The sequence below is a fragment of the Ostrinia furnacalis genome, unplaced genomic scaffold (assembly GCF_004193835.3).
Source record: "Ostrinia furnacalis isolate ACB-3 unplaced genomic scaffold, ASM419383v2 OfSCF1919, whole genome shotgun sequence".
NCBI classification, from domain to species: domain Eukaryota; kingdom Metazoa; phylum Arthropoda; class Insecta; order Lepidoptera; family Crambidae; genus Ostrinia; species Ostrinia furnacalis.
Genome location: NW_021132158.1, coordinates 91,098 through 114,281, shown reverse-complemented (window position 1 = coordinate 114,281; position 23,184 = coordinate 91,098). Strand labels below are relative to the sequence as shown.

General features: G+C 34.7%; 1 protein-coding gene across 1 annotated transcript in view; it reads left to right on the top strand.

The window, feature by feature from the left end:
- Positions 1-2,223: 2,223 nt before the first annotated feature.
- Positions 2,224-23,184, top strand: part of LOC114354134 (uncharacterized) — a 70,315-nt gene continuing 49,354 nt past the window's right edge. Inside the window, exon 1 of the mRNA XM_028306390.1 lies at positions 2,224-2,498. The gene's annotated coding sequence lies outside the window, so the exon portion shown is untranslated. The remainder of the gene's footprint in view (positions 2,499-23,184) is intronic.

Here is a 23,184-nt window from a genome sequence, read left to right as displayed (position 1 = left end):
TGTGTGTGGTTTAAATTAGGAAAATTGGCTCTAATTTTATGGATACTTGAGTCTCTTCTCTAAAAATAGTCTCATAATTTTTTTTCTGGCACCAGGCGGTTAGAAACATTTATAGCCAGTAGGTACAGGACATGTCAAGTAGTTTAAGTAAAATGGTAATAAAACTATTTTTTAAAATTAAATTAATGTCAAATTGCGTATGTGCATCAACCTCATCCTCTGTGGTAACATACAGTTACTTCATTTCCACACCTAGAAGAATTTTAGAATACATATTGAAAATATCAAATCAAAGTTTTCATTGTAATGATAAAATTTGTATTAAATATATGTAGAAATGGGTTCAAGGTAACAAAAACTGTTAAAAATATATTTTTCTATACAGGCAGAACCGCGGGTAAAACCTCCATAGGAACGAGCACTACTTAATATGACATACGAGTAGATGTATACAGAATTTAGATGCAATATTTTTCAGAAAAATATTAAAACAACAAAATGATGGACGAAAAACGTATAACGTTTTTGATAGTATTTCAAAAACAATTTTAAAAAGTTTATGTATACGAACTTAAATAGATTTGAATTCAAATGATGAATTCAAAAGATCGTCACTTACCATCAGGTGAGATACAGGCCAAGAGCTTCCTCGTTGTGGATAAAAAAAGTATGTAATTTGTTTACAGCAACAAGTAACACAGAACAGCAAGAAGAATAATCTCCAGCCACTTAATGTCCTAAGGTTTCAACAACCGTAATCCGAGTTAAAGTAATCAACAATTTTAAGGTTTCTGAATAAGTAACGGTGTTGTATTCCTTCATTTGATATTCTTTTTAATATCGCCGATACTTCAATAAAATCCCAGAATCTTCCTTGTTGGGCAGTTCGAATTTTCAAGTTATTTATAATGCTTTTGCCCGCGGCTTCACCCGCGTGAAATTCAGTGTTGTCACATATCGTCATAAATTATAGCCTATAATATGTTATTCTGGGTTATATAAACAATGACACTGTAAAGTTTTATCAAAATCCGTTCTGTAGTTTTTATAACAAGCCAGGTAAGTATTTGAGCACAATCGCACCTGATGTTAAGTGGGATGCAGTCTAGGATGGTACATATCTGCCCTGTAAGTGCCTATTTACTCTCGCCTTTAAAGGCCCGGGAAAGACAGCAGCAGGCAACGAATTCCAGTCCCTAGCTGTTCGCATTATAAAAGAGTCATCGAAACGCTCAGTGCGAGCGAGAGTTTTGTTTTAGTTTTTCCGTGAAAATGTAACAAACATGTTAACATCCAGACATCCATACAAACTTTCGCATTTATAATATTAGTATAGATTTACAATCTTCTTTCAATGTTTTCTGTTAATATTACCTATTAAATTACGACAGGCCTTGAACTATTTACGCTAATAGAAATCTTTAGTTCGATCTTCGAGCAATATTTTCTGTTCATTCTGTAAATATAGCTATTTTATTACGTAAGTTTTTTAAGTGTAAGAACTACTGAAATACGATATTAGTATTTTCCTTTTCAGCTTAAGGCAATATTTACAATGTTAGCTTAAGATCTAACACCGCTTAAATAAGGTGGTTTGAAAAATAATTCTTATGTTTAAATTTATTATATCTTTTAGATGGAGTAAGTTTATTATTAGCATAGTTGTTACTTCGATAGTGAGTGTAGTGGAAGTTTATAAATGAAAAGTGTGGACTGTATGAAAATAATTGTCTATTCGGTATCGATTCGCTTAATGACTTGATGACGATGATGATGATGATGACCTTATGATGATTATTACAGAGAATAAAGTCACATTTGCATTTTTAGGTTGAAAGGAAACAAAAATATTTTCAGTGCAACTTATTAATTAGTTATTTCTTGTTTTTTATTTTCATCGTAAATTATTGACCCTTTTCAATAAAGTATAAAAATATAGAGCAACAATGGAAACGTCAAATCAAATGAGTCACTTCAAAGTACTGTTTGTAGCAAAAGGGTTCATACATAGAGACAGCGTTGAACTTGATGAGCTAAAGTTAAAGAGAAAAGCTAAAACATGTCCAACGTGCATTCACATCGAACGACACGAATTCTTAGTATTTCCGCGGAAAGATTAAAGCTCTACTTGGATTTCGCCTGCAACCCCCTCGCTCCCACAATGCCGCTCTCTCCCTCCCTCCACCCAAGGAATAGACACCCAGTGCGTTTTGAGCCCCCGCGACTGTCGGACGTTACGTCAAATTCGAATTTGGAACGCTCTACGTATCGTGTTTTAAATTTCGAACGCGCAGTGGCCAGCATTCGTCAGTCGTTTGTGAATTTCTTTTTTGTTTTTTATTATTTTAACGGCTTTTTATCTGTGCTAGTGTGGTGTGAATTAAACAGATTATAAACATCAAAAGTTTAATTTAGTGAAGACTAATTTAATTTAAGTGGGTTGACGGTTGATTAAAATTTGTATGTGAAACGTGGAAAGCGCTGGAAACATTTGCAAGGTATTTGTAGTTTTTAACATACTAAGTAATTTTATTTCTCAATTTCAGATTATGAAAAAATATCTTAAATTGATAGAGCAGTGAATTAAGGAGTCAATTCAATCATTGGTCATTAAAATCGGAATCACTGAAGTCATTAATAAATCATGTAACCCCATTCAGTAGCAACGAGTGGTTGATTTTTATCACCCCTTGGCCTTCATTTGGTAATATTACGTAATTGCTCATTACTGGCAATCAACCTCCTTTTACAAAAAAGAAATAATACCTAGCCTCTATCATATCCGCGAAACAAAAGAACGACCATTAATTCCAAATTTGAATTTCTTCGAATGAAAAGATACTTTTTAAAAGAAAAAACTTCACAATATTTAAACAAAAGAACGTTATAATTCCAAATTTGAATTGCTTTTCAAATGATAATGATCTGCCAAATAGCAAAGTGGAGACTTCATAGAGATTCTTCATAGAGATTTAATCGTAGTTCTTCAAAGACAAATGGAGAGTTCTGAATAATGATGCTCGACTAAATGATTGCGCGTTTAGATTTAATTTTGCTTAATAATTTCATAGCGATAAACAAGAATTATCAAGATTTACCTCTACTAAACCACTTAACATTTTAACCCTTTTCTTGGCATTGTGCATTTAAAGATACGTTGACCAAAACAAAAATATGGGGGAAAAACCAAAAACTATTTTCAAATGTTTTTTTAATATAACGTTAGCCCAAATACTACAGATCGTGATAAACAATATAGAATCACTACAAGCTGCACAGATTTAACAGTAATATGCAAAATGTCAGACCGTTGACAGGCGTCTACGCACCGGCTGATAATTTTTATTATTTTCCGTGTTTTTTTTTAAGAATATTGGTGATTATTTGTAGTAATATGGGTAGTAAATAAATGTTTCTTGATGATAGTGCTGTTTTTTCATCCCAAAACGTGTATAATTATTCTTGTACGATGCGGATTGTCCGAATGTATCTCTAAATGCACATTGTCAGATACGTAATAATTTACTTTCAATTTTGAATGTATCTTTAAAGACACATTGCCAGGTTATCGTTGACTCTATTTTATGTTTTTTTTCATAGATTTTATCGCATAAAAAAGGGATATGTTATTAGATAGTAATATTTAAAGCTGTAAATTATAATATGCTGATGTGAGTTTTAATTCTTTACTAAAGAATCGTTGTTTTTTGCACAACTTAGTGCTGCAGCAACAAAATCAGGCGCGCAAAATGCTGGTTATGGTTCCAAAATCTCGAACCAGGTCAAAAGTCAGTAGCGGTGACACTTCAGCTTATGAATTAGAAGCCGCACTTAGTCTCCTGATTCTCTTGGGTGGTTATCTTCCTATTCCAACCAACCCAAATCACCCTAAAAAGCGAGCAGTCTGTCCAGGCTGCTGCATGCTTCTGGTTATAAAGCTGGTGATTGAAGAATTTTAGCCAGTTCGACTGCTGCATAGTTTCCCTGAGAGTTCCAGAGATCCATTTTCGCTATCTTGCGTTTCCACTGTAAGTTGGATATCTAATTATCTTCAATCAAAGACGTGAACACAGTTCGGTACCAGTTGGCATCAATACCACTCGTATTTATTTAATGGTCTTGCAAGATTCCCATGTGTTCTATCTGCATTTGCTTCTCCTGGATGGTAAGAGGGGTCTGAGGTTCAGGAGGTACTCCAACGACGCTGGCGGAGTGGTTCTCATACATCCAAATGCAGCTATACTTGCAAGGCGTTACAGACTTAGAAGTGTTTTTTTTTACTTTGTTTTCAGTTTTTTATAAAAGATATTTATTTTTTATTTTTCAAATAAGGAATAGCTTAAGGTTTTGTAGTAATTTTCATTTAAATAACTAATTTCTACTAACAAATAAACCATGTTTTAATTTACTACAAAGCTGGCAATGTGCATTTAAAGATACATACTATATTTCCAAAACTACATACCTAAGATTTTTTTTCGTATTTTTCACATGATTTTTACTCGTCATAAATCCAATATTTATAGTTTAAATCACAAATATTAACCAAAACCGTCGTTGCCAAGTATAGGGTTAAAATATTTTTAATGGTTCTATGTTAATTAGTAAAAAATAGCATTTTAATATTAATAAAAAGTACAAAATCGGATTGTCACGTCTTCAAATTTTTATTTGAAGGCCAATAAAGCCGTATTTTAAAGAAACAAGTTAGAAAAGTTTCCAAGAAATATCTCAAATTCGGAAAACTCAATAGCCCTTTTTCAATAGGATACGGATTCTTATTAAGATATTTTCAATAACAGTTTACAAATTAGAAGATTAATGATTACATAACATTACTAAGGGCTGATTATTTTTTTTCAATCATCAGATATCTTTTAACTAAAGAATAACCTTGTCATTTTGAAATATTTCCCATACTAAAACTATCAATATGCCAAATTTATTTTTCATTTAAAAGCTATCCGACGATTGAAAAATCAGCCCTAAGTATATTAACTTCTTATTACCCTCTTGATCGTACCTACGTTTTACTTATTTATTATGTACAGTCACGGAATGAAAAGGTTCGTCAGTTTTCAAATTGATTCCTTCAACGAATCGCGAGCACATCACATATTACCTTTTGAAACTATGTTACAGAATAATCTCGAATTAGAGAAAATAATCTTTAACTGTTCGTCAGTAAAGTTCAAAATTATTCAGATCAAAGTTGTTTGACGATTTAACTTGTCAAGATGATTATTATGATTGATAAACTAAAACCTTCTTGTTGGTTCAACCTGCCATTATCTATTAAATAAAAATTTTGTAACATTGCACTGATGGTATAGAAAAATAAACAAGCAAAACCTTATTCGTTAGCAAACGTCATATTTATTTAAATATTAGCAGCACTGTTTCTTGCACTGTTATGTTGGCAGGTTTGACTCTTACAGTACCTAAGCGCAAGTGCAAGCGAAAACCGACACTAAGGTGACGAACCTTTTCATTCCGCGACTGTACCTAAACTACTTACTTAAGCAGACGGAAATAGAAAATCAATTGCCTTGTCTACTACTCGAACGATATCGACTTTTATAAAAATAACAATCACAGTTCATTAACATATGAAAGACAAGATTTTTAAATTCAGTTTAAATGTTATAGGATTTTCCACACTGGGTGCGGTCTGCGGTCATGTCAAAATAATCTAACATTAAGCGGGCTGCTTTCATTTGTGTGATAATCCTTCTTATATCTAGATCTATAAGAGCGAAAGGTCACTGACTGACTCACTCACTCATCACGAAATCTCAGAAACTATAAGTGCTAGGAATCTCAAACTTTGCATGGTCCCTTTTAGAACGTAGGTGCTCACTAAGACGGGATTTTGCAAAATTCAACCCCTAAGAACGGGGTCCACGCGTACGAAGTCGCGGGGGGATGCTAGTAATTAATATTTTAAATTAAGAACCTACATAATTACTTAAAAAAAAACATTCAGTATTCCAAGTAGGTTTAATACTAAAGGAAGTATAAAATAATTAAACTACGCAATGGCCATTAAACAAAAGAAAAACACGTTCTTTCGTACTTTTTAATTGGAGCGGGAATTAAACTCTAGCAGTTTTTAATGTCAGAAGCGTGTTATACTTATCTTAAACTGTGTTAAACCGTGCACTTAAATGTAACTGGATTGTGGACAAGCCTTTTTCGTGCTTCTCGCTAATTTCGCCACGACTGTTAATGCTAGATAGTTCCCAGTCACGTCACATGTGTCTTTTAATAACAGTGGAAGATACTGGATGATAGTCACTTTACTCTTATACTCTTATACATAAAATATTCAATTTCCAGTTAGTTTAGTAAGTGACTAGCTTTTGCCCGCGGGTTTTGTCTGTCACAGTCACAGAAAAACTTTATAGTGCGCGTTTCAGTTTCAAAAACCGGGATAAAAACAATCCTCCCTTTCCCGGTACTTAAACTCTCTATAGCTTTCATCAAAATCGGTTCAGTAGTTTAGACGTGAAAGCGTAACAGACAGATAGACTTAGTTTAGACTTACTTTTGCTTATAATATTATGTAGGGAAGTAGGGATTCAGTAAATTAGCCTATTCGTGATTCAGGTCGAATTAAAATTTACTATCCATTTATGGTCGACTTTTTAGATTGACCAAAAGATTTAGAAAAAGAATCAGGTGTAATATTTAATTACTCCAGTTAATAGTTTTAGTTATAAATATAAAATTCTAATTAATAAAACAGGGCAAACCAAACTTGAGTACTAACTTTCTTAACGAAATACCAAGTACTATATTTTTTCAACTTTAAAAACTAGCTGGCTAGTTAACATTTAATTTTAGAGTGGGTATAATTTTTTTAGTAATAAAACACCGCAAACCAAAATTGAGCACTATAACTTTCGTCACGAAATACGAAGTACTATATTTTTCTAACATTAAAAGCTTGACGAGTTAAATTTCCATTTTCTGAAGGTATAAAGTTCCCTTAAAATGCCTCGTGAAAACCAAGGAATATTAAAATTTAGTTCAAATATAAAAGTGATTTTGCGATACCAAGACCAGTAAAATTTTAATCGTTTTTTTTTTTTGATAATACATTACTGGACTACATTCAACTAGGTTGAAATAAAATCGAAAATTAAATTTCAACTTTGCAACTTTTTAATTGAGTCTCAAGAAGTTTCAAGAACAAAAAATTAAGAGCAATTTGAACTTCTGAAAAAAACGGAACTTTTTATTCCCGGACTTAACCTATTATCTCTATACTTACCAATTTCATCAAAATCGGTTCTGTGGCTTAGGTGTGAAAGCGTAGCAGTTCAGACAGACAGAGTTACATCGCATCTATATTAGTAGGTATTAGAGTAGGTGCACACCGTTGATTTTTCGTCGGCCGATAGTTTAGTCGGGCTGTTGATCAGTATGGGCATGTATGGGAGTGAGCACACTACGCCGATTCGATTTGGCCGATTCTTCATACAATTTAAAATCGGGCACAACTATCGGCCAACTAAAAATCAACGGTGTGGGCCTACTCTTAGGGAAGTAGGGATAGGGAACTAGGGAGAAAACTAACACTTTCCTTTATTTGCAATTAACAATAAATGCTTATCTTATCTTATCTTTGCCGTGTTTTTGATTCCATTAATTCGATTTTCCTCTATTAGTAATGTATTTAATTCCGTGAGTAGATCCTTGATATTCTTTGAGACTACACCTCAATTCGGTTATACGAACCTCCGAACTCCTATGTACTTCTGATAAATTTTGTTTAGTTGTGTATTTCTATGGAATATGGACTTATACTGTGCTCTCGGTCGTCAAGTTTTTTGTTTTGTACGAGTATGTATGCTGTATTTACCTGTAGAGACGTATAACTTACTTATCAGGTCAATTAATTAATGAAATAAAAACCAATACTTTTCTTAGTTTGCTGTGTATTTAATTCCTCGAATTCTTGGTATACTCGAGGCTCTATACCTCTATTCCGTTTTACGAATCTCCGAACTCCTACTTATTTCTGATTAATTTTGCTTTCCATATCCCATACAAAAGGATATGGACGTTTTTTTTTTTTTTTAAGGGACGCGCGCTGGTAGCTTGAGGAGCTTTTCCAGCTTCACCGGGCAGAGTGGCGAGTACAGAAGGTACTCTAGCCGTTTGGCGATCGTCGGTGCGCGAGCCGACGAGGCCGAGTGTGGGCTTCGCGAAGCGAAGCCCAGGCTCGTCCGCGTCGGTCGCAGGCCGACGTTCGCGATCGGGCCGTATCGAGCGCATAAGGCCCGATCAGTGGCGAACCCAACTAGAGGGTTGCCCACCGCGGTGTTGGACCAAAGTCCAGCCTACGGCGGGCTCACTCTAGTGGGCCCGATTGAGGGGACTACGGACGCGGCCTGAGGGCGCCACGGTAGGCTCGGACCTCGGCTCAGGCCGTGTCCGGGGGACGGATAGGGGAAGCTGTCAGGTCAATTAATTAATTAAATATAATCACACATTTATAAAACAAAGTCGCTATCCTGTCTACTACGCAACGGATTTTAAAACGGTTTTTTAAATAGATAGAGCGAATCAAGAGGAAGTTATTAACATTTTTAGCGGTTAGAGTCACTTCTCAAACTAAATTAAAAATAAACAACTTGAAAAACTCGTAGGTTCGATTCCCGCCTTAGACAGTTCGATTTTTTCAAGTCGTTTATTTTATAATTCAAGAGTAAGGTTTATACGTATAAAACATGTAGATATAAAACGCCAAGAAATTCCATTGCAATCGAAGCCGGGGCAGGCTGCTAGTTAACCAACACTTTTCTTAATTTGCTCATTCCTTGCGTTCTCGATATTTTATCTATCTATCTACACCTCAATTCGGTTATACGAAGCTCCGAACTCCTATTTACTTCTGATTAATTAAATTACTTACATTTCTATGAGATATGGACGTCTGTCAGATTAATTAATGAAATAAGCTTTCCTGTCTACTAACGCAACGGATTTTGATACGGTTTTTAAATAGATAGAGTGATTTTTAGAAGAGAAAAGCATATTATAGAAGAGAAAAGCCGAGAAATTCCATTGCAACCGAAGCCGAGGCGTGCCGCTAGTTAACCAACACTTTTCTTAACTTGCCGTGTATTTCATTCCTTGAGTTCTCGATATTTTATCTATCTACACCTCAATTCGGTTCTATTTACTTCTGATTAATTTCGTTGCGGGTCCCGAGTTGCTCTCTCCCCGGGGATGTAACTTTTACTGGTTGGTTTTGATTAGCAACCGAGTGTATCTAACTATTTATAAGTTACAAGCTTTTGCCCACGGCTTCGCCCGCGTGCAATTTTGTCTAACATAGAAAAACTTTATCGCGCCTTATGTTTTAAAAACCGGGATATAAAATCCTATGTCCTATGGGACTCAAACTATGCCAAATTTCATCAAAATCGATTCAGTGACTTTGACGTAAAAGTGTGCCAGACAGACAGAGTTACTTTCACATTTAATAAGGATTCGGGAAGTGAGGATAAACTATCACTTTTCTTCATTTGCAGTGTATTTAAATCCATGAATTGTATAATTTCTCTATTTGGTATGTATTATTCTTATAATTCTAGTTTGTCATGAATGGGACCTTTACTTTATTTTGTTTCTCATTTTTAAATAGATCAGCTTCTAGAGCTTTACACATTTGAATTTAGCAATGGTGTGTGCAAACGTTTTTGTTTTTTCATGAAGTTATGGGATTCCGTTCCCAGGTGTGACGAAAAAAATAAAAATAAATTCTTCGGCATCGTTATCCATCAGTACTATTAATTAGTATTAGGTACTATGGAGGTTTATAAAGTAGACCATGCTTTTTACTACTCAATACAAATAATTCAAAATAAAAGTATTATGAAGACAAACCATTATCTTACTACAAAGATAAAGTGCAAAACCATCTACCTTTCTTCTTTCCTACTTAATTAAGTTAATCTACAAAGACCTTGTTGGGAAACATCTCTAATTTGTTTGAGAAATTAAGTCTTTGAGTCGATGAGACCGTGTTGTTTTTAATTTTCCGACTCGTTAACTAACCGATTAGTTTAACTGTTTAAGTTTCTAATTTGCGGGTAGCATCATAATTATACGAGCTTTTGCCCGCGGCTTCGCCTTTAAATTTTGTTTGTCACAGAAAAAAAGTCACACGCGTCCCTGTTTCAGAAATGTTGTCTGTGACGGAAAATGAATCGCACGCGTCCGTTTCAAAAACTATGCTTTGTCCTTTCTAGGGACTCAAAGTAAAGATTTACATGTAAATACTTACTACTTATGCTTTTGTGAGCAGATGTGCTGCAAGCTCATGAAGATTGTGCTCATAAAACTAACAGTTATTTATTATTTAATGACCCAACGTTAAACGACACGTTGTCATTATTATAACATTTTAAACTTTCGCGTTTCATTACAATTGAAAGCTTGTGATCACGGCTTAAGCAACACAACCGAAACGTCAAGCTGTTAAGTTAAGTACACATGTACTGCATAAGAAATGTCGCATTGTGACCGGTGGTTCTTTTTAGTTGTCATTATTTACCTACTTGTGCATTCTGTTTGCGTGATTGGAAGTTATTTTAGGTAACTGTGACACAAATTTTATTCTGAAAAGCTGTCTAGCAGTATAAGAAGTCTTTACTTTAAGACTTCTTAAAACTTAAACGTTTATTTCCATTTTATGGTGGTACTACTTAAAAGTTTTCTCGTTTCTTGGAATAGCAAACGTTTATAAATAATATCTTTTAAAATAAAATGCTATGTTGTTCATTTTAAAACAATCATTTTAAAGGGAACTATTTTTGTTCCGATATATTCGATTCCTATCCATATCGCATTACGAACTTGCACTCAAATCGATACAATTCCCGATTTTGTATCGATTTAGAATTGAAATGCTCCAAAAATACGCCTGTCGGAGAAAAATTGGTTTCCACGAGAACTTTTCTACATACAAAGGACTCCAATTATGTTAACATGGAGCTATGCGGTAGCAATTTTCACGTTCTTCAATTTACAACTTTATGTATTCTTAGGGTGAGTTGCACCACCTAACTTTGACCGTAACTATAACGTTATTCAGCGTTTTTTGTATGGAGTTTAATAGATTTTTGACGTTTATCAAAGTTAAAGTAAGATGGTGCAACCCAGCCTTATTAGTTTTAGCGTGAAATTATAGGTGAGTGATAGGTGAGGACTTAATTTAGTGGTCTGATGGATAAAAGATTTATTTGCATAAAACAGGGTTAAAATAGATAGGTCTTTAGGTACATTTTCTTGTGATTTGTAAAAATTGGGAATACGTTGGTGTCAGATGCTTCTATCGTCTTATAAAGTCTGACATTACTTCGTTCGTTCGTTCGTTTCAGCCGAAAAACGTCCACTGCTGGACAAAGGCACAAAGGCCTCCACCAACGATTTCCACAAAGACCGGTCCTGCGCCGCTCGCATCCAGGCACCTCCCGCGACCTTCACCAGATCGTCGGTACACCTAGTGGGAGGCCTGCCCACGCCACGTCTTCTGACATTACTTAATCCCACAGATTACCGTGCCTTCTGAAGCTCGAAAAAATATACTTATTTTATGTCTACTCAGACAATAGGTAAACTTAAAAATAAAATCATTTTTCTGTCAAACCGTAAGCACAGATTAGGTATATGAAAAAAAGAATAAACAAAACGGTTTATTCATAAAACCTATTCGTGTGTGAAGATTTCTTCCCAAAAAATTCATTTCATCAGAATAATAATTGTACATCTATATATATAAAAATGAAACCCGTTTCGCGTTGTCACGGCATCACGTGTGAACGGCTGAACCGATTTCGATAATTCTTTTTTTTAAATGTTTGTGGAAGTCCAAGGATGGTTCTTACGGAAAAAAATATTAAGAAAATCTCTACGCTAAGGCGGTACGAAGTTCGCCGGGTCAGCTAGTTCTAAATAAAATACCAATCTCCTAAGTTCCCTAAGGCGTCTGTTAAAATGTACGACAAATAAGGCCCGGTTTCCACCAAAGCAAAGCGGAGATAAAAAGAGATGTGCGGTAAAGCTGGCAGGCTATTTCCACTATTGCGGAGCGGAGAGCGTAGCGGTGCGGAGACGAGAGATATGTGTGAACTGTGCGTAGCTGTCAGCTGTCAGTCTATTGCTCTATCTCTGCACCACGCCTGTCAAACTCTATAGGAAAACAACTGCGCCCGACACTTCTCCGCGCGATCCATTTCCACCAAAGCGGAGCGAAGTAGATATGTGCAAATAATGGAATCTGTGGGTCTAGATAAAGTGCAAATTATAATCGTAAACCAGTCGAAAAGTGGTCGAAAAGCCCCTTTTTTGTATGGAGTTTTGACGGATTCGATTTTCGATTCGATCAAAAAGTGCGTTTTGTCTAGGGGGGCTGATTAGTTATTTAAAAAAGTTCTCTGCTCCGCTTCGCACCGCTCCGCCTTGGTGGAAATCATAAAGTTAAATAAATACCTGGTAGAATAGAGCAACAAAGAACTGAGCGAGTAAGATGTCACTAACAGCAATTATACTGTGTGATAAAAAGAGATGCGTGATGCCGTCGCCGCACGTCATACAGAACCGTTTTTTCAACTATTTGTTAGCACTTATTGGCACGCTGAAAATTTGAACTCGGAGATATAAGATTTTACGTGAGTGAAATCGTGGATGTTTATAAGAAATAGTGCTTCAGAAACGTACGTAGTGACTGGTTCAGTGATTGATTTAGTGTACAAAATAGAGAAATAATCCTGACAACTAACACACAAAATAATATTGTCATTCAAAATCGGTTTCGTTTGACAGCTCGTGGTTGTTACTCTATTCCGAACGAATATTAACTTCATGGTGGAAACCGGGCCTTAGGCGAAGCAAACGAAATTCGTGGGCCATCCGCCTGTGTAAACTAGCCTAAATTGTGCGTCTGCTCATCCATTCACGTCACGTACGGGTAAAGCTGAGTCTACACGGGGTTAAAGTAACACCCAATTATTGTGGTAATGAAGAAATATACTGTGCAGAACGGGATTTAGGTGGTTTTATTGGAGTGTTTCAATTTTTCAAATGGTTCTATTGATTTGATTACTATGCTCGTTTGTAAAAATGATTTTATGTTTCAAAATTATTCATGTGGATAGGATTATTGAACATAAAACCGAGTTTCTATTGTTGTTGTTTAAGTTTACACAACATAATATTCTAAACTATAGCCAACAGCAACATTAGACTATACATTTTGTACCAAAATAGTAGGTACCTACTATCTGTACCTACATAAGATGCAGCAGTGTTCGTTCGTTCGTTTCAACCAAATGACGTCCACTGCTGGACAAAGGCCTCCCCCAAGGTTTTCGATAATGAACGGTCCGGCGCTGCCCGCATCCAGGTTATTCCCGCGACCTTTACCAGATCGTCGGTCCACCGAGTCCTGCGGCCTGCCCCCACGATAAGTTTTCCAGTCCGTGGTCGCCACTTGAGAACTTTTCTGCCCCATCGGCTATTGCATTCCATGTTGAACGGTCTTAACAATCTACTGTATCAAACATAGACCCGTGTTTAGTTTCATCTGCTGTCATTTTGTACTTTCTACTGCTTAATTTGTTCGCAATTTTGCTATAAAATCGATAAACCTGGACACAAAACTGAATAAGTTCTGTGACATTTACATAGTTGGAATAAATGTGATTTTACCCAAAAATATTTTTAAATAAATAAGAGCAAGTAATTTCCATTCGATACCAAGTGGGTATCGAGTAAAGTAGCGATATATTCTCATCTCTAAAGCATTTTAAAGAATCGATTGAGGTTATCGAATTGTGACTAAAGCGAAATTTTATCTGGAGCTTAAAACATTATCTAAGATGATTCAAGATAAAGTTAAGAGTAATCTTCTAAGTCCTTTGAAAACTTTCCTACAAATGAAAATATTTCATGAAAACGAAGATGACAGAAATTAATGAATATTTTAGATCTTACTTAGAAGTGGTTGCTGTAATGTTTTTAGAACTGAAAGTAATTTAATTTAACCCTTATATTGTTATGTCGGCTAACTCCGAATAACCCACAAAGTGAACGGATGAACTCGGATGGACGGATGATGCCGGATACCGGCCAATCTGAAAATCATGGGAGGCCTATGTTCAGCAGTGGACGTCCTGTGGCTGATGATGAACTCTATAGACCTCAATATTTAGCTTGATATGCTATTGACTATCTTTATGCCAATTTTTTTTTTAATTCACATCGAGAAAACTCTTGGCCTGTATCTTACCTGATGGTAAGTGATGATCAGGCCGAATGAGGAAGCGAGCTTCACCCGGAATCCTCAACCTCGGAGGAACTGGCTATCTTACCTCTAACTGCCGGAAAACCACAATGCTGTTAAGCTAGCCAGGCGGACTTAGAACAAGCCCTACCACCAACCAAACCGAACAGAAATATCTGCCCCCACTGGGAATAGAACCCGGGACCTCAGCGTCTGAAGCAGGTGGTCTTACCACGCGTCTGAAGCAGGTGGTCTTACCACTAGACTACAGAGGCAGTTAATACTAAAGTCTGGTCCGGGAGCACGTAGAATTTTGTCCAATGACCGACAGCAACATAATTACGCGCGAGCGATAAGGATGGGTAGCTTGGGGTCATTGGACAAAATTCTACGTGCTCCCGGACCAGACTATAGTTGCGTATCCCGAATTAATGATCAAGTCACCCTTCTAGTCATGACCTTTCCATGGGTTGCTTGACTCTTTAAATCACCACCGAAGCCGCCACTAAGTTAATAGCATCTTCATTTACTTAACCTTTTCTAAATTTAGGTATATACAGTGTGAGTCACGTTAAAGTGTACATATGAAAATAGATGAAACTAGACCTATTTTTATCGACAAAAAACAAGTCAAAAATTTTTTGAGATTTTTTTTTAATTTTTTATAGAATTTTTTTTCTTCCAATTACTTATTGTAAAGAAAACGTAATAACTTTTAAACTAAGCGGTATATCCTGATAAAATAAAAATAGTAATAATGATAAATAACAGGCAATACTAAAAAATACATAAAATACACAAAAAAGGCCAACAAATAATAAAAAAATGATACTTTTTGAAAAAAATCCGCTTAAAAATTCGTGTTTTTTTGGTTATTTGATAAATTTCTCCAAAAAATGCCCCTACAACCGGTAGTTTTTATTACTTTGTATTATTCTCTATCGTATTACCTTCGTAAAACCAAAAATCGCATATCTCTATCCCTATCACAACGTTTGCAATGATCGTTTGAACTAAGCCTCTCCGGGCGCGCCATTCAACGCTTCGTTAACAACAAAACTGAAAATGGCTCTAGATTTGTAATTTTGATAAAGACAAGTTAGATTTCAAATAAAAACAAAAGATTTCGAAGTAAAATAAGCATTTTAGTTAAAATTAAAATTGTCTCTACCTGTAGCGGAGAATAATGTTGTGGCAGGCCTTTGTTCAAACGATCATAGCAAATGTTGTGATAGGGATAGAGACATGCGATTTTTGGTTTTACAAAGATAATATGATCGAGAATAATACAAAGTAATAAAAACCACCAGTTATAGGGGCATTTTTTGGAGAAAAATATCAAATAACCAAAAAAACACGAATTTTTAAGCAGATTTTTTTCAAAAAGTATCATTTTTTATTATTTGTTAGCATTTTTTGTGTATTTTATGTATTTTTTTTAGTATCGCCTGTTATTTAGCATTATTACTGTTTTTATTTTATCAGGATATACCGCTTAGTTTAAAAGTTATTACGTTTTCTTTACAATAAGTGATTGGAAGAAAAAAAATTCTATAAAAAAATAAAAAAAAATCTCAAAAAAATTTTGACCTCTTTTTTGTCGATAAAAATACGTCTATTTTCATCTATTTTCATATGTACACTTTAACGTGACTCACACTGTATAGTCTAGTAAATTGTTACGTAACTTATCACTGGGATCTATCGACTTCAAATGAAGACCACACGGGAAAAACAATGAATGTCACCTTTTTTGTGAAACTTACTTTTTAATGCCATCTGTTAGCTTTTTAGGGAAACATTATTATTTCAAAAATCAGAATTGGGTAAAATCGTCGTGGTCAACTGTAATAGTTCAATTTGTGTTTGTTTGTCCATGGCAAGAAACGGTTATATTATGGACCATAACTTAAAACTTATTTAAACAAATCGAGTTTTAGAAGTAAAATAGTTTTAGAATTTACGTCAACGGCAATATTTACTTTAAAATAAATACAAATGTAATTTGAAAATTCGGTGTTATTATATCATGTTTTCAGCGAATTTAAAAGTTTCTAAACGTGGAATTAAAAATTATACTGAACAAGTTCATCATCATTCATTTAGTCTCCACTGGATGAGCACTACCCTCTTCAATGTACCAGAGGCAAATGGAGGATTATACACTCCCCACGTTGCACGCTGGCCCAACGGGTTGGGGAAGAATTGAAAGAGTATACTTTTTAATTTGTCTATCTAAATATAATAGTCAAAGTCACTCAAACATTATGGAAGCAATAAACTATTGAGTATTGAGTATTGAAGGTGACTGAATGATATAATGATATATCAACGCACAGCCCAAACCACTCTGGACGGATCGAGCTGAAATTTGGCATGCAGGTAGATGTTATGACGTAGGCAACCGATAAGAAAGGATTTTACGAAACCCCGCCCCTAAGGGGGTAAAACGGGATCCACGCGTACGAAGTCGCGGGCGGCCGCTAATCATACCTTTAAAAGGTTACTTTTTATTTCTTACCCCATTTTTATTAAAGCAACATAAAAGATGTTATCTTTTTCACCCAAAGAAGCACACTACTCAGTTTACAGCTCGTGCAATGTCGGCTAAATATTTTTAGACAAGGCTACGTGGGAAATTATTATTTTCCTAGTAAAATAATAATTTTCCGGGAAGCTTAGTATAATGGCTTTTTGCCAAGTGATTGATATCTAATTTGATTTTACATAAATAGCTTTTGTAAATCATGAAGACATGACCTACTCTAAATTTAGGCAACCAATTTAGAAATTCATTATTGGCCTTTGATTTAAACATAATGAAACTCATTATTGTTTAGCAATTATGTCAAATTGTAAATAAACGTTTCGTGTTTAGTAAATACAAAACATTGGCGTCCCTAATATTGACTTTCAACGTTACGAGTAATAGATTTTCTGTTTTGAAATATTATCTGATGTTTTTTTTTAATTCGTGAAAAATTTTACACAAACTCATTAGGCAGAACTAAGAAATGCTTGTTAATTATAAGAACTACTAGCTAACCCGGCGAACTTTGTTCCTCCTTAATGGCAATAAATAAGCAGACTTTTTTTTAAATTTCGAACGGGACAAAAAGTATCCTATGTCCTTCTCCTGGCTCTAAACTACCTCCCTGACAATTTTCAGCTAAATCGGTTCAGCCGTTCTTGAGTTATAAGTGGAGTAACTAAGGGCCGATTTTTCAATCATCGAATAACTTTTAACTGAAGAATAAGTTTGACACATTGACTGTTCCGCTATGGGAAATATGTCAAAATGACAAATTTATTCTTCAGTAAAAAGATATTCGACGATTGAAAAATCAGCCCTAACACGACTTTCTTTTATTTATACATATATAAGATATAAGATAGATACTGTAAATTACTTACTTAGTACACACAACCAAAATGTCCCAAATCAATTTGTACTTCTGCTGTCTGTTGATATACCTACCTAAACATAGTTTTGTTTGTAAAATAAGTTACATAAACACGTCATTATATTATATTAAATCATACTTAAATCAGAATTAAGTTAATTCTGAGTTTTCCTTAATTATATCTATCAATATTTTAGTTGCAGTAGTTTATACATTATAATAACATTATTTTTGCTCTAGGATTTTACTAAACCTTAACAAAGTGTTCTAAATGTAGCACATTATTTGGTTTAAGTTTTTTTTAATCCACCACGAGGAAGCTCTTGGCCTGTATCTCACCTGATGGTAAGTGGTGATGGAAGCGAGCTTCACCCGGAATCCCGGAATTTAAGTGTTCTAAATGTAGCACATCCCGTTATATTACAAATTCTTTTGATGTTCCCCTCGTAATATTCGCCCGTCATCCCACTTACGTTTGACGTGAGGCCGTATCAACGTCAAATGTAGATCTAACCTCTAGTTTAACAATGTGTTAATGCTGAAAAGGTTTATTAACTTTTGGTGGGTCAGTTCATGTGCTACGTCATTGTTTTGGTATACAGCAATTTAAACGAAAATTATTATGCTGAACTTTTGATTTTTTTCCCTTTGGCCCGAAGGTAAATTGCCAGAGCTAATAAGTTCATAACTACCAAATAATTGGTATTTAAGCTTAAATAAATTACAAACAATGACTTTTTTGCGCTGCTTCTTCTCAGCACTAGCATACGTACTTACATACGTATTCACAAACATTACTATGAGGTCTCACAGTGCGCGTGGACACACAGGGTGACACACGACCAATCACAGATCTCTATTCAAAGCTGAGCGTTCGATTTGCTGCTTCACTTAAGCAAGCATAGTTTGTGAATACGGGCGTTAGGTGTAAGAACTTATTTAAGTGGAAGAAATTTTGAAGAAGAAATAGCTGAACTTGTTAGTGATTCTCGAATTTTAAGCTTGGTAACCCATTTTTATAAATCATGAGGAAAATAATAAATAACAACGAAATTTATATTGCACGGCAAGCTTGTCAGCTCCTAATAGCAACTCATTAAATCTGACATCAAGGTAACTAAACTACTAGCAAAAACAGAACGAATTTACAATTTTTTGTACTAATTTCAGCAGGACCGGTTATTATAGAAATCCTTGGGGGATTGGTCTTTGTCCAGCAGTGGACGTCATTTGACTGCAGCAAACGAATGAAAGAACATCTTTTTACAAGCTTTAATTTGACTTGCTCTGTTCATATGCAAGTTAATACCTATCATCTAATAAGTGCAAACCAATTTTGTTGTTATTACACTATCTATCTGCAGTAATGTGAGAGGAAAGATTAGATTTTTTGTATCGAATAGTATCCAAAACTACTGGACCAATTAGAAAAATCCTTTCATCATCAGGATTCTACTTTATTTCTAATGAATATAATAAGCAGTACAAGTGCTCTTTGGGAGCCTATTTATACGGTTAGATTTGATTTGGTTTGCCCGCTCAGAAGTCGGATTTCTGCGCGAGCAAAGCCATGTGCATAAGCTAGTAACGAAATAAACACGCTAACAACATTGTATGTAAAAAATGAACAACATAATTGGCGGTAACTAAGTTGCAAGAGAGAAATTACAAAACGTCTTAACTTTTCTAAAGAAATAAGCCCACGAGTGTGAGTAGTGACACGTACTGAAGGTCTTTTTTATTCGTTAAAAGTTTGGTATTAATGTTAAAATGTATACTTAAAAGCATACAAGTTTTTGATTCAAAATTGCAGTTACTAAAACTACATTAAGGTTGGGTTGCACCATCTTACTTTAACTTTAACAAACGTCAAAAATCTGTCAAACTCTATACAAAAAACATCGGTTATCGTTAGTTACTGTTAAAATTAGGTAGTGTAACTTAGCCTTAGTATTTTTTGTTTTTCTTAATTGACGCCACTGGCTTTGTACTAGAGAGGGGATAGCCCTTAGTTAAAGTCAAGGTGAAAGGGAAATTCCTAGAAATGTTTATCCCAAATTCCCTGACGGCCAAAATACCCCGGATGACCCCATTAGTATCAGGCATAAGTAAATAAACATTTAAGGAGTCATCAAAGCAGGAAATGCTTCCCGGAAAACACGTTCGCTGTGTACATTTTCCGTGACGTAAACTGGAAATTGTGTCATTTATCTCTACTAACGTTGCCTAATAGGTTTGAATGGAAGTCAAAGCACTGTTCTAGTTTGGGGCAGGCACTTTGTAGTTGGGTAAGTATAATGAAGTGGAATAAAATAGAAACCAAATTCAACCAAAAACTTTTTCATGTGAAAAATATTGCCAAGATGACACCATAATGGTTCGCATTGTAAAAAAAATATCAGGGTGCGTAGGTGTGAGTTTACGTCAAACGCATTCGATTTCGACTGCGTTAAAAAGTGAAGCACGGAACTCTTATATCTCCTTGAAAATAATACGTTTTTGTAAAACTTATTTAGGCTAGGTCGCACCATCTTACTTTGACTATAACAAACGTCAAAAGTCTGTCAATCTCCATGCAAAAAGCACCGGTTATCTTTATAGTTACCGTTAAAGACATGTGGTGCAACTCAGCCTTAGATATACTCGTACTTGTTTCCTCTTGCCTATTCGTTTGTACTGCGGTATAAATTGTGTTGTTTCTAGAAAGTTTACTTTTTATGCTTTAAAATAAATCAATGATGTTACCAGACGTGTCGAGTGACGTCACTAAATCCCTTACAACATTTCAGTGACACGTGTGACCTTGACTAGGTACTAAGGCTGGGTCGCTCCATCTTACTTTAACTTAAACAAACGTCAAAAATCTATCAAACTCCATACAAAAAACAAAAGTTATTGTTATAGTTACGGTAAAAGTTAGGTGGTGCAACTCAGCCTAAAATTTGCGCACCAAATGCCGTACAAAATTTTAGTGACATTTTTGACCTTGGCTGGGTACTAAGTAAATATGAGGCGTAATGAGATATGCCTTTAAATTAAATGTCTAGTCTTCAAATCTTTTGTAAATTAGACATAATTATTATTTGAGGCCTCATTAATAAGTTTCTGGAGCATGAATAAGCTTAGCAGTTAGGTTATTAAAACAGTTTAATATTTCATGTTAATAATGTAGGGTAAACCGTATAGCTATTGCCCACTTAAGAATTTCAAAAACATTGAGATGAAAAATTAAAGAAAGTATTTTAATTATCGACCATTTATGACTTTTTTCTTATAACTCCATAAACTGTTAAACAGAATATTAACAGTTTTTAGTTAAAACTTACGTAACTTAGAAAATATTGAAATAAATTTAAAATCCTCCAAAAAGTACAGTCATTGCCCATTACTTACACCAATTGCCCACATCACAGCACAGTAATTGCCCAGTATCTTGAAACAAAATAATCAATTTTAAAATGACAAAGTAGTCTTTAAATAAACATAACAAAACATTAAACTTAAATTCTAGTTGTACAGTCTTCAAAAATTTCAAAATAAATTGCGTTTGGCCTTATTAACTATATTATCAAATATTTCTTGAGCTGATGTTGATGAGTCAGAATTGGTAGAGACAGAATCATCTACTTCAAAACATAGATGACGCAAAAATTTGAATTTTACATGTATTTATTTTTTTATCTTCTTTGATATCAGTTCAAGTGGTTGCTCAGAATGTTCAATTAGCTGTTGGTTATTCTTCCCTAAAGTTGTATCTATTTCCTTACAATTAACATTTTCACTAATAGATTTAATGTAGGATTTTCAGTTTTTGTATTTGCGTTTGAATTTTTATCAATTTTTTCAAGCCAAACCATATTTTTCAGCAATTTATCTTGTAGATAAATTGTTGGATAGGTACATCTTGTACAGCTTTGATCGCTTTTTGCAAATGTTCTATGCTATATTGAACTTTTGGAGTCTTTGGCATACTGAAAATGAAACATTAAAAGTCATTTCAATATTTATGCCTGTAAATTGCAAAACAAATCTAGCAATGAGCAACTTAAACACTGCTACTGCATGGTGGCAACACTCTAATAATAATTGCCCTGGGCAATAACTATACATTAACATATGGCAATAACTGAAATTATGGTGGGCAATAACTAAAAATATACAGATTTACGTGCAGTGATTACCCACCGTTAAAATGACTGTTAGAAATCAAATTTTATCAGTTATTTTCATTGATAATGGAGAAAACACTTATAATTTCATCATGACTATACACCATTAGTTGAATATTAAATAACTTGCAAAAAAAAATTAACCTCTAAGCAAGTAATTCCTTAGTAAAATTGTTAAAGTCTTTACCTGTCTGAGTAACATTTTCACCCGTCTTGACAAAATCCGCCATAACTGTTTTTTTTTTAGTGTTTCCTATTGTAAATTTTAAATCTACTGTTCATTGATCTCGGAGCCATCTACTTAGTAAATTCAAATCTAACTAGAGTGATTCAAAGTCAGCACCTGACAATATTATTCTTAAAGCGGGCAATCACTACCAGTGGGCAATCACTCTCTGGTTTACCCTATGTTACAAAATATACTTAAATTGAAACTGAGATTTTAATTAATTAGGATCCCAATTAGTTGTATCTTCTTGTTTTTCTGAAAAGGAAAACTGACAGACTGAAGCGTGTATTCACAAACGATGCTTGCTTAAGTGAAACGCGATCGAACGCACAGCGTTGAATAGAGCTTTGTGATTGATGCATGTGTCATCCTGTGTGTCCATGCGCACTATGAGACCTCATAGTAATGTTTGTGAATACGGGCGGGAAGTTTTTTTTATTTTTTATGCTAGACAAGGCAGGTATTTGAACGCTATTGCACACCTGGTGTTAAGTGAGATGCAGTCTAGGATGGTACATAATCTGCCCTGGCCCTGTAAGTATCAACGCACAGCCCAAACCACTGGGTTTAGAGACTCCAAATTGTTCTGTAGGTTCCTTGTGAGGTCTTAAGGTGCACCTAGAGAGGATTTTACAAAATTAATCCCCTAAGAGGGTGAAACGGGGGTCCAATATTTATATAGAGAAACAAAATTAGTTAGACTGTTTTAATGAAACTTTACATGAGTACTCCTATATAGATAAATGAATCAACACGGTTTCAGGTTTTTTCAGAAATCACCCCTTTTGAAAGGGAGAAATGGAGTGAAATAGTCTGAAAGTCAATACGGTTAGGTATTTGTATGGGTTTATCGGATCGCTAATTACGAAAACAGTACGCGTGTAATTAAACAAAACGATTATGACAAAACTAATTACGAAAGGGTTTTAACATAAAGCAACATGAAATTGTAATGATGAACAAGTTACGATTTTTATAAGGTAAAAATAACAAACGTATTATAACCCAAAAATTTCTATTACAAAATTTTACGCCAAATCTTTTCAAGAACGTTGTTATTGTTTTCAGAACTTCGAGCTTAGT